Genomic DNA, 12,500 nt, shown 5'->3' with positions numbered 1-12,500 from the left:
AAGTTTTGGAAGTGTTTGGAAGTGTTTGGAAGTGTTTGGAAGTTTTGGAAGTGTTTGGAAGTGTTTGGAAGTGTTTGGAAGTGTTTGGTCTGATCCAGTCTCACAGGGGAATGTTGGAATGGGAATGGATTGAAGGGCTGTGAATAGAAAAGAGGGAAGAGAAATGGACAGAGGTGAAGAAGGTGAAGAAAAGACTATTTGCAGAAGGTGAGAGTGTGAGAGACTTGACAGGCGAAGGGGTGGTTTGCGAAGGACTGACAGTGACGCCTGTCCAGGTCACAATAGGAGTGGAAGAATGTGCTGTTGTGTGGGTTTGGAAGTTTTCAAACTATTTTAGATGTTTAGAAGAAATGTAGAATTTGATCTGCTCTACACCTAAAGGGGAATGGAGGGATAGTGGGATGATGAAGAGAAAGAAGAGATGAAAGGGGAGTGGAGGGATGGTGGGATGATGAAGAGAAAGAAGAGATGGTCAAGGTGACAGCTGTGAGGGGGAGACTGCTTTTACTGCGGAGAGGAGAGCAGAAGAGATATGAAAGAGTGGTTACCAGGGACGACGGTGAGGTGACGGAGGCGTGGTCGCCCACTCGTTTGCTCGTTTTATGGACCTCTGCTAACACTCTCTCTCTCTCTCTCTCTCTCTCTATCTCTCTTTCTCTTCATCCCTCTTCTTTGAATCCCCCCTGGCTGCCGTTTGATCCATTTACACTCACCCCTGGCGTGGGCCAAATAAGCGAGGCGACGCACGGTGCCCCACCCCACCTCCACCTCCTCCACACCTTTCTCCAACCCCCCCACCCCCCCTCTGATCTTCTAACATCCTCCCTTTTTCACAGTTGTCTTGCCCTGTTTGTTTCCCACACCCATCCCTGTCATTCTTTGTGGCTCCGTCCATAATTGCTCCTCTGCCTTCCCCTTTCATCCGAGCTAGTCTGCCTTTCTCGCTCTGTCCTCTCTCTCTCTCTCTCTCTCTCTCTCTCTCTCCCTCTCTCTCTCTCTCTCTCTCTCTCTCTCCTCTACGCCTTCTCCTCTCATCCTGATGGAGCCAGGCCTGCTCTTTCTCTCTCTGTCCTCTCTCTCTCTCTCTCTCTCTCCTCTACGCCTTCTCCTCTCATCCTGATGGAGCCAGGCCTGCTCTTTCTCTCTCTGTCCTCTCTCTCTCTCTCTCTCTCTCTCTCTGTCCTCTACGCCGTCTCCTCTCATCCTCGTCCTCGCTCATCCCTGCCAAATCTCTTCCTCTGGTTCCTCAGTCCAATCGTGCTCCTCTACTCCATTGATTGGCCTCCACTGCCGATCGAAACATCATTTTCATCCCTCTCTTGAAAGTCCTTATACTTGCTCTGCTCTGCCACGGCCCCTCTACGATTCTCTCTCTCTCTCCCCCCCCCCCTCTCTCTCTCTCTCTCCCTCTCTGTCAGCTGAATAAACAAACGATCCTCTCTCATTCTCTCTCTCGCTCTTCCCCTCTCAATGTCTCTGTCCGTCACATGGTCTCACACATACACATATATTATCAATGTTTAATCATAGGAAACAGCAGGAAAGCATGTCCCTAATACTGTGCTTCCTCTTCCTCTATTCCCTTCCCTTTCTCTTTCTCTTCTGCTCTTTCTCTCTCTCACAGACACTCACCTATAATTCCCCCTGACACCGCCACCATACCCTCTTCCCCCTCCCGTCCCCCTGGGGAGCAGTGTGGTCTCACCCTACCCTGTTCCTTTAATTGCTTACTAGGTTCTCCTGCTCACACCATGTCACCTCTAGTTCTTCAGTTCGGCCAGTCCTCTCTCTCTCTCTTTCTCTCTCTCTCTCTCGCTCTCTCTCCCTCTCATTCTCTCTCTCTCTCTCTCATTCTCTCTCTTTTCTCACAGTCAAATTCTGATCTCTGATTCACTCTTTAAAGGAATATTCTGGAGGTATCTGCCTTTAAACCCTCTTTCTGTGTCTTTTTCTCTCCTTTTCTTCCTCTCCCTAGTAGAGAGTCTTTACATATAGGAGTTTACTTACTTGCCCTCTTTAAAGAACATTCCTGAGGTTTCCATCTTAAAACTCTCTCTCTCTCTCTCTCTCTCTCTCTCTATGTCTCTCTTTTCCTCAGTAGAATTGGGATCTGCATAATTAACTTGCCCTCTTTAAAGAAATATTCCTGAGGTTTGAAACTCGACCTTCCGCTAGTCGATTGCCACGGTCGATCATTTTGATTTGTTTCAAATGTTCTCAGGATGAAACAGAAACTCTGTTGACTTGAAATATACCAAAAGCCTTGACACCAGCCACTCAATTGAACTTGCTGAGTTATGTAATTTAATTTCAAACTGTTCAAACAGTTTCAAAGTGTTATTGATAGTGACAGACATATCAAATGTAGACACGCATCATGTCAATTTGCAAGATTTATAAATGTTTTACTCTCTGCAAGTACAAAGTACAGAATATTATTTCTTTCCCACAACCATTACATATCTACCATTTGGATCAGAGATGGTGATTGTTGCATCAAAATGAATATTCTTATGAATAAGTATGGCTGCTCCTCTACTTTTGCCATCAAATTTTGAATGAAACATTTGTCCCACCCAGTCTCTATGAATCCTAATATGATCCCTGTTGCGTAGATGAGTTTCCTGTAGCATTGCTATGCCTACCTCCAGATGTTGCAAGTGTGAGAGAACCTTCTTCCTTTTAACATTGTGATTAAGACCCTTTACATTCCAACTTATAATGTTTACATCCCTGTTGCCTAGAATTGCATTGGAGGTATTATGTGTCATTGCAAGTAAACTTATCAAATATACCTGTGTCTATCCTACTTGAATGGTATAAGATAATGGATGCACAAAAAACAAAAAAGACATATATACACACACAATTACACTTAACACATAGTAAACAGAGCACTAAAGCCTGACAATGGCATCCCCCCCTGTAACACATTAACTTTTCGCAAACTCTCATTTGCAACTCTCCTGCTATTAAACAAGCAGTCTAAACTTTGTGAACCTCTATGTTTGTAAAAATTAGGTCATGCCCTCAGACATACTATGAACATGAAACTATACGGTGTAGAGGGAAAAGGACTGTCCATCATATATTGTATAGCTACATTAATGGCGGATAGGTCATTGAACGTATAGTTAGAAAAAAAAAAGGATTCTAGTGGTTCTTTCCCCCTTATGCAATTGGTCAGATATAGTTCATAATCATTCTGGATTTGACTCGTCACCTTGATTATCCTCGTCCGGAGTGGAGCGTGAAGGAGATTGGCCAGCGATGTGATTGTTGATGTATGCAAGTGTCTCTACGGGGTCGGTGAACTTCATACGCTTCTTGTCGTGGATGAACTGCAGTGTGGGTGGAAAGTACATACCAAATTTGATGTGTGCAGCATGGAGCATCTGCTTGCAATCGGAGAAGGCTGCACGACGTTTGTTGATGTCCGGGCTGAAGTCGGGGAATATATGAATTCTTGATCCATTGTAGGTAAGCGCACCTTTCTCTCGCGCAAGGCGCAGGATCCGCTCTTTGGTCTGGAAGTGATGTAGCTTTACAATGAATGGTCGGGGTTTGTCGCCATCTCGCGGTTTAGGAGCTAGGCTTCGATGAGCTCTATCCACAGGCAGTGACATTTGAAAGTTATCCTCTCCAAACAACTCCACAAGTAGATTAGCGATGAACTCCGTTGGCTTTGTTCCCTCTATGTTTTCCTTTATCCCGACGATTCTAAGGTTCTGCCTTCTTGTGTAATTCTCCAGGTATGATACTTTCTCCCTTAGCTCGCAATTCTCCTTAGCTAAGGAAGTTTGTGATAGCTCCACACCGTCCAATCTTTTATCCAGTTCATTAAGTCCTTCCTCCACACTCGTAATTCTCTGGCCAAGTGCATTAAGCGTTGTGTGTAAAGAAGCAATAGACGCCCGGTTTTCTTCTCGGAATGAGTTGATGGAAGCCTGGATAACACCAACAGCTTTTGCTAGCGCATCCATAGTTTTGGAATTAGCATCCTCCGAGTTCGTCGTGTTTCTTGAGGTTGACCGACTTTCTCTGGAGTCTTTAGGAGTCTTGTGCGACATTATATAGATATCAAACGTTTGGTGTACGAAATATTCGAGTCTAAGTATTTGTAAGGTTCACAAAATATTAATTACATTTAGGATTTTGCAGGAGCTGCGGAAGACACGTCTACTCTCTAGGCATGCTCAACAGCGCCCCCCAGAATATTATTTCTTATCAGCAAAAGTTTGTTTTTCATCTATCATGGTTATTTCCTAGCCATCGAGCATAAGTCCAAGTATGACTGAGACAACCACCCCAATTTTAAAATCCGGTTATCCCACATTATCCCAGATAGCCGAGAAGATGTAGAGGCTGATTGACAGCAATTCCTTTTTAAGCAAAAACTGTTTTTTTACAGACCAAAAAAACAAACACTCCCTTCCCTTAAATGTTTTCTTGAGACTCCTTTGCCAGGCACTCAACCCACCCGACCCCACCCCAACGCAACTCCCATCCTATCTGAGTTGCTGTTTACCTGAGCAGCCAAGTGCGGGGTAAGAGACCCCTGGCCTGGTCTATTTGCTGTCCTGGTAGGGGCGCATTTGTGGGAGCAGCGGGGGTGAATGTGAATATTGTAAATGTAATCTGCTTCACCAGTGTAAACAGGGTGCGCTCACGGTCGGGGGGCTGGTCCGGGAGGAATGTAATCTGAGCCCCCCCCCCCCCCCCCCGTCCAAACACACACACACAGACACACCACAGACACACCACACACACACACACACACACACACACACACACACACACACACACACACTTCTCTCTCACCAAGCTGCACAAACAAGACCCCTGCCAAGGCCTTTCAGTATTTACTCATTTGTATGTGGGCCTGTGTGTGTGTGTGTGTGTTTGTGCGTGTGTGTGTGTGTGTGTGTGTGTGTGTGTTTGTGTTGCGTCCGCGCCTGCCGCTCGTCTGACTGGTCATTATAAAACTCAATTGCATTAAACCCGAGGGTGACCAAAAGGTTAAACGACTTTTGGTGAAGATTAAACGACTAAATGCCTTTAGTGAAGTCGGCGGTTTGAATCGACGAGATCAAAATCTGCGCCCATTTTTCCCCCTCCGACCAAGACACACGCTTGCCAAATGAACACGGGCAGGTGATGGATCTAAGCTTGTGTATTTAGCCGGCGCCGCAGACTGTGACGTTCACGAGTCTGTGAGTGCGCAAAAATGTAATTTCTTCCGAGTAAATTGGGTGTTCGTTTTGTATGGGCCAATTTGCATATTTGGTCATTTTGAATTCCCTTCAAACAAAGCTTATCCCTCTCTTCCTTCTCCCTCTTTTTTCCTCTTTCTTTTGTCTAGTTGTAGGAACACCTCTAAAGGACAACAGTGCTGCAACAACTAGGACCCGAAGCCGAATTCGACCCGTGGTCAGGCAGTGACGGACGGACACACAGCATCCAGCCAATACCTGTCAAAACTGACTTCCTGCCCTGAGGAGTAAAAAGAAGCCAGACATAACAACGTAGCAGACAACTGCCAGACGACTACCAGGTTCTTCTGTGCTTTTGAGACACCCTCAAAGACCAGCGAGGGACAAGCCGCCCTTGGCTGCCTACCACTCCTCCAGGGCCTGCACCCTCTCAGAGAAGAACCTGTGACGAGCACAAAGCGGTAAGGACTTTCACCTCACGCTGCCATTGAACAGTTTAAGTGGACCTATTGATTTGGGGATCAAAATGGTTGAGTGCTAACTGAGTGCTGTGGCAATCCACTATAAGTTCAAAAAGTCTTCACTCCAACATCAGTAGAGCTAACATAATCCTCCTGATGTGTTTGGGCTAATACCTTCACCAGGGAGAGACAGATCTGTGAAATGTTTGAGACCTTTTTTTTTAGTAGAAAAGGTGCCATAAAACTTCTGTTTACATTTCTATTCGGTCACATTCTTTGAGGAAGGAGCTGCTTCTATCCAAGGTGACTTACAGTCTGGGTTTAAGTTTACAGTCTGTCAGCAAATGTGCTCCTTGTATCTGATCCCACAGCCTTCATGTTGTTGCTTTTCTCTACCAATTCAATTACAAATCAAATTCTACTCAGGGGTTGCTGGTAACATAATGGCTAACACACAGATATAAGCAAATAGAAGCTGTAGAATGTGGAGTAATTGGTATACGATGAAGCCAGTAGCCTACTTAATACCCCGTCGGAGATTGCAATATTTATGGTATCATGTAGGCCATTATGTTGTTACTGTGTATTAACACACATAGATAAATTAGATAAAAAAAAATTGAAAATTGCTAATGGAAAACAAAATGACAGTGCTGTGAACTAGATAAAGGGGGGCAGATTAGTCATTGCAGACTACAACAGACAACAACAGGACTGTGTTAAGCGGTGACACATGCCCTTCACCTTCACACAAAAAGAACAAATCACTCGCCGTGACTAACAGGGTTTTCCGGTTTGGCTTGTCCTTCATAAACCTGTTCTGTAAAACTCATTTCAGTCACCCTTATCAAAAGCAAACAACTATGAAATAAATGAGCTGGGGTTTCTGTTACTTGCAGTACTGTTGCATGTCAAGGTGAACATCTCATGATGATGCAATCCCCCAGGTGCTTCAGAGTCCAAGTCCTTCCGCAAGGGAAAGCTGACATATGTGCGTGGGACGGATATCACCTGTCATCTTCCTGTCATCTACGGAGAAGGAGAGTGAGGTCCCACGGGGCACATTCAAATCAGACACGGCAGACTCCCAATGAGCAAGAGAATGAGCACACCACCGACAGTCAGTCATGTGGTAGCACCCAGTGCACACAGAAAGGATGAAAAGAAGAACTATTTTGTTCTGATTTAAAGCGGGAGGATTGGATCTAAGAGGGCTGGCGATGTCGGCTGTAGATGCCACCTGGGGTTGTTCTTCATGCTTTTGCCCGCAGGCATTGAGAAACTATTACATGCAACGGTGAGCAGTGAAGTCAGCAGTGAAGTTTCAAACAGAGAGCCTGAGTGAACTGCTAATGGTGCTCGCGGTTAGGAGTTTTAACAAGACATTTTCACGAGGAAGTGTTTATAAATGATGTATAGATGTGTTATAGATGGTTTATACACATTCTCTATTCTATTTCAATTTGTTGTGTGTGAACACAAAAAACATGGAATGCATCATGATATTCAGTTTCAAGACCAATGACCAAACTAGCAGGACGTCTTAGACTGCTTCTTAGAGGTCAAAGCTCTCAATTTGATGCAAAATAGGTGGTGCTGCCTGCTGATAACTAATTTCATTTGATGCACTTCCTCACTGTGTTTTGGTCTTACAGTGGAAATATACTTGGCAAAATAACTTCTAGGAGATCAAAAGTAGACTATCAAAAGTAGACTATCTAAATGGTTATTTATGTGCACATCTGCTGTACGCATGAAGCCTGCAGTAATGTAGCAGTATGTGGTCTCTGAAGAGACTCCTTTGCCTAGCAATTGGATTAATGTTAGCCCTCCACTGTGGACTATTTGATATGTACTACAGGGTATAGATTCCTGGACAGAGCTTAGTTCTGCATTAAGATACCTTTTAAATGGTAATTCTCCTTAATCCCTATCCAGAAACTTCCCCCGACAGAGGGTTTTAAGAAAATGTTGAAGTAATGCCATCAGCTCAAATGCCATTCATTCAAAGCCCCTTTTTTACAATATGTGACTTAAAAAAGGAGAAAGACGCCAGTGCCATTTTCTTACTGGGAACTCTTCCACTGGTTCATCCAGCCTCCCATGAAGCAACCAGCCAAAGGCTTCAAGCCACCTGTTTCACAGCTGTCTCGCTCTCTCAGTACAAATGGCTTTGACTGCTTAAAGAAACTGTGGATAAAGCTTTTTTTTTTTCCTCTCCCCTCATTGGTGCCTCTTTCCTGAAGTCTTTTCAAGTACATTCTATGTAGCTCCTTTTGCGTTGCCAGCAGTGGTTACAGAAGGACCCAGCTGAGTCCCTCCCTGCCCTTGGTTGGCTGCGTTGGTTGGCTCGGTGCCGCTGAAAGACTCACGAGACAAACTTGACAGGTGCTCGGTCTATGTGGGAGTGTTGTGGGAGTGAGAAGAGAAAGAGGGAGTGTGCGATGAAAGCAGCGAATGGGGCTCTGATCCTCTGGAATGCTGGATTCAGAGGGGAGGGGGGAGAGCTTGCAGGTGTGAATCACCTAGGGATCACAAGAGGGAGGAATTCTGGGGAAAAAAGTAGGAGAAAAAAGGAAGGAGAGGATGGGAAATGCAAGGGGAAGTCAAGGTAGCGTCTCACCAGGCATTGAGTGAGATATCTCTCACTCACAGACCTGAGTGTATATCTGTCAAGTGAATGTAATGGGACCGGCATAGGTTTGAGGTTAGTTTATCAAGAATCCAGCCTAGGTTGTGCCCTGTCCAAAGTGCCCATCCATCACTTAAAGACATTGCAGAGGTGTTGATATATAGGTGGGTCTGGATCATCCATTAGAACTGACAGGGTGTCATTAGCAAATTCCATCTGTGGAGGTCCTATCTCTTGGGGGCTGGTCGAGAAAAAGATTTGCCCTGAGTGTGTGTGTGTGTATGTGTGTGTATGTGTGTGTATGTGTGTCCGGTTGTTTATCAATCAGCACGACCACCGACTCCCGTTCCTTCCCTGTCCCACCTATCAAGTCCGCTTGTCAGGGCTGAGATCGTCACGGTGATATGTGCTTGCCGGGAGGTTGTCCCACTGTGCTGTATGTGTGTGCACGTGCTGTGGGGATCGCTGGCTCCCCCTGATAAGGGAGCCAGATAAGGACGCCTCTATTCCCTCCCTCGCCTGCTTGCTTACCAATTGCCTTTGACCATACTGATGCGTGTGGGCAATCAGCAGGGAGCTCTGAGATACATGCTGGCAAAGACTGGTTTCCAGTGTACTCTCATAATCCCGGCACTAGACTGTTAGTTTACCAAGGCAGGGATTCTCAATCTTGCTCCTGGGTCCGGACTGATGCTATCAGTGAAACTCCTGATTAGCTGAATGCATCTGATTTAATGAAGTCATGATTTGGGATTACACTAACTGAATTCACGTGTGCCGGGAGCATGGATAGACAGAAGAAAATGAAAGGCAAGGGGGCTCCAGAAGCAAAACTGAGAACCATTGTTTGTTTGTTTGTTTGTTTGTTTGTTTTTACTCCTGAGCTACGGTGTCTACATGTCCAGATAGCAATCACTGCAACAGGATCTCTATGAGAAAACAAGCTGTCCTGCAAAATTAACACATAATAACACATTTTCTGTTGTCTGATTTTATGAGTCAATCCACTTTCTATAGCCACTTCAATCAGCAGGCATCATTAGCCAGCCATTTTGTAGTCTGCCAGCTTCAGGTCACTGGGAAAACAACCGACTTTAGTTACTAGTGGCTGCAAATGCCTGGTTCTGTAGTCACAGGTGGCAAGGCTCTCATTTTCAATCCTCCCGCCTTCTGTGCCATTTGTTTGGTCACTTGGTTGGTTGCTTGGCTGTTTTTGCTGTCAGTGAAACAGTGCCAGGGCACGGAAAAAGGATTGCGCTCCCCTGTAGTGCTCGCCCACCTGAGTGGCTCCACTTGGGCCCTTCGGCAGGGTCCACCAGGCAGCAATCCACCAGCACTCTTGGGAGACGCGTCGGTAAGCTGTAGCACCACTCCCCACTCCAACCCCCCCCCCCCCCCCTCAAAGCCAGGCCTCTGCCAGAAATCCCAGCCAGGCCTCTCCCTCCGGTCTCCAGCCGGGTGTGGAATCCTGGCCAAAAACCTGCTGTCTCTGCGGAATTTTCCTGGACCTTCCCTTCATTGCACCCTTTCACAGTCTGGCCCCCTCGTCTGGAGCCGTACCCAGGTACAAAGCGGCTGCCGCCTTTTTTGTGTGCTGTTTTGTTTGTGGAACGGCTCATTTCACATATCAATTTGACAAAGAGAGGTAATAATGGAGGGAGAAAAAAGAGGGGACTGCAAATCCCAGAATCCCCCAGGACATTGATTTCCAAGCATATTGATTTCCTGTGAGGGGGATAAGAAGCTACTCAGCGCTGTGGTGGTTCCCATCCTGCTGCCTCATCTGCATTAGCCATGCTAATCTCATTAGCCTTTTATATTATCAAATCCTGTAGGATTCTGCCTCCTGCACATTTCATAGCCCTCTCCCTCCCTGTAGCCTCTCTCTCTCTCTTTTCCCCTTGACAGGATCTGACTAGAATGAGGCACGAAGAGGCCTTAGAGAGAGAGAGAGAGAGGGAGACAGATGAGACAGGGAAGGAGAAGAGAGGGTAGAGAAAAAGAAGGACAGTGATGACAGAGGGACTGAAGCGAAAGTGCTTTCAAAGAAATGAAAGCTGTCTTTTGGATTCTTTTTTTTTTCTTTTTCTGGTTCACTTTCATTGCAGTCAGGTGACATGCTGGAATGTTCTGAAATGTGAGTGAGGCTTTGACATGAGGGGTTCTCTATCTCTTTCTCTCGGATGCTTTTTCTTCGCTGGCAGGACCTGCCAGAGTAGCCTTCAGCTCGCCTCCAGTTGAAACACCTGTCCTTAGTCGGGTTCCCAGTGGATCCACGTGCCTCGCCTCCTCCATAGACCTCAGAGGGCTTTGCACTGACTCCTGAGACTCACACGTCTAGACAGCCTCACCTGGTATTACCTCTCTCCCCCTCCTCTCTGCTAGCTCTCTCATCCCTCTTTCCTCCCCCTCCCCCCCTCTCTCCCCCTCCCCCCCCTTCTCTTCCCTCTAACATGTACTACCTATCCGAGCATGGCTTATCGCACAATCGTAGCCTTGAGCTTTTTTTTCTGCATCATTGGTCCTTCTGTGTGATCTCAGTGGAGTGGGCACGGTAAGCTGGAGCCTCTGCTAACACAGCCTTCGCCTGGGGTCGTCTCAAGGTCACTTCTGCCCGCCGGGACGGGTTATTTTGCTGTCGTTCTCTGATCGTGAGCAAAGGTTTTTCTTCCTGTTCCTTCTCAACTGTTACCGTCTCGCACCTCGCCAGTCTTATGAAACTCTCTCGGTTGTATTCTGAGACTGACTGTGCATTCAACCATGTTGGAGCAGGCTAAAAAGATGCCTTGTATGTCAATGTAAGACAGAGGACAGATGTTCAGTGTCTACCTCCAGCAAGTACAGCTTTCACGGCATATGCAAGCCTGTATAGGATTTGCATAAGTAATGTAACTTTAGTGTTTCTAAAGTTTTTTGCTCCCTACAGTTTGTCGTGTAATGTAGATGTATTCACATGGCAGTATGGCTATTTGTGTAAGTATGGAGATGTATGTATCTTGGCACCTCATCAATGATGACATTTCCACTGGGGAAACTCACACTGCTGGTTCAGCAGGAAGGCAACTCTTGCATACTTAAGTGCATCTGTCCTTTTCTTGAAGGGCTGCCATACCCCTTTAAAATACACCTGCCTCCCCAGAGTGAGACCGTGCTTACTATAGCTGTGCCTAAACATTTCCTTTTGGAAAGCATGAAACTACATTGGTGAAATAGGGAACATATTCACCTTGCCTTCTTGTTTCATTAGCCATTATTACAATAGTTGCTAAAAGTCCTGAAATTATTGTCAGACTGCACCTATTGGTATAATTACATTCTTAACATTTTGAGAAAATAAGCTGAGAAAATAAGCAGAACTTGTTAGACATGCTGGGTAATTCAGAGAGGGTGCCACTGGTAATGTACATTAAGTATTGATGCACTAATGCTGTTCTCTGATTGGCTCTCTTGTGTTTTATGGCTGGGATTTGCGTGGCATCCTGTGTGTTATGGCCGAGCTGGTCCAAGTATGGTGTCACAAGGGAGAATTCCCCTTGGCCTGTGCTGCAGTAATCCATCAGAAGGCCAGGCTATACGAGCCAAGGGTCCATTCATCTTCATATCCACTAAACCACTAATGTTCAGCATTACTTCAAGAAAAAACAAAATGGCCGCCGCCGCCACTACCACAAAGCACACAATGAAGATTTATGCTGCAAATAATCACAGGCTAAAGAAGGGGAACTCAGATAAATGGGACGTTCCAGAACTTCAAGTAATCAAACACGAAATGTCTCTAAAACCTCTTCTCTGCCACTAATGTCAGTCACATCACAGATGTCCTAATGTAGCTTTATCTCCCTCCTGCAGACTGAAGTTATTATTTTCTCTTCAGCTCCAGTGCCCAAGGCTTGTATTGTGGAGTAATAAGTCCCAGAGACATGCTAGTCTCCTCTGGTTGTCAGTCATCCTCAGGGTAGTAGTAGACTTTTTTCAGGGGTAGTACACTTCAGCTTATTTACTTTTCTAAGGGAGTAAGAGGAGTGGTAGTGTACCGTGCTTCAGTGAAGCGTCAGAGGGAGTGGTGGCATGGCACGGCTCGCTGGACCCCTCCTCCTCCTCCTCTTCCTCTCTCCTCTCCCTGGTCTGGTCGCATCTGGTTGTCACTTGTCTGTTCTGACAGGCAGCCGCAGCGTCGTACCCGCTCCTCCGTCT

At 46.0% G+C, this 12,500-nt stretch overlaps 1 protein-coding gene across 1 annotated transcript in view; it reads left to right on the top strand.

The window, feature by feature from the left end:
• Positions 1–12,500, top strand: part of LOC105900238 (protein phosphatase 1 regulatory subunit 29-like) — a 121,081-nt gene that overhangs the window by 52,064 nt on the left and 56,517 nt on the right. The window contains exon 2 of the mRNA XM_031562109.1: positions 5,363–5,674. The gene's annotated coding sequence lies outside the window, so the exon portion shown is untranslated. The remainder of the gene's footprint in view (positions 1–5,362; positions 5,675–12,500) is intronic.

This window comes from Clupea harengus, chromosome 24 (genome assembly GCF_900700415.2).
Source record: "Clupea harengus chromosome 24, Ch_v2.0.2, whole genome shotgun sequence".
In the NCBI taxonomy this organism is placed as follows: domain Eukaryota; kingdom Metazoa; phylum Chordata; class Actinopteri; order Clupeiformes; family Clupeidae; genus Clupea; species Clupea harengus.
Note: the sequence above shows the minus strand (reverse complement) of the source record. Positions and strands in the feature narration are given on the sequence as shown.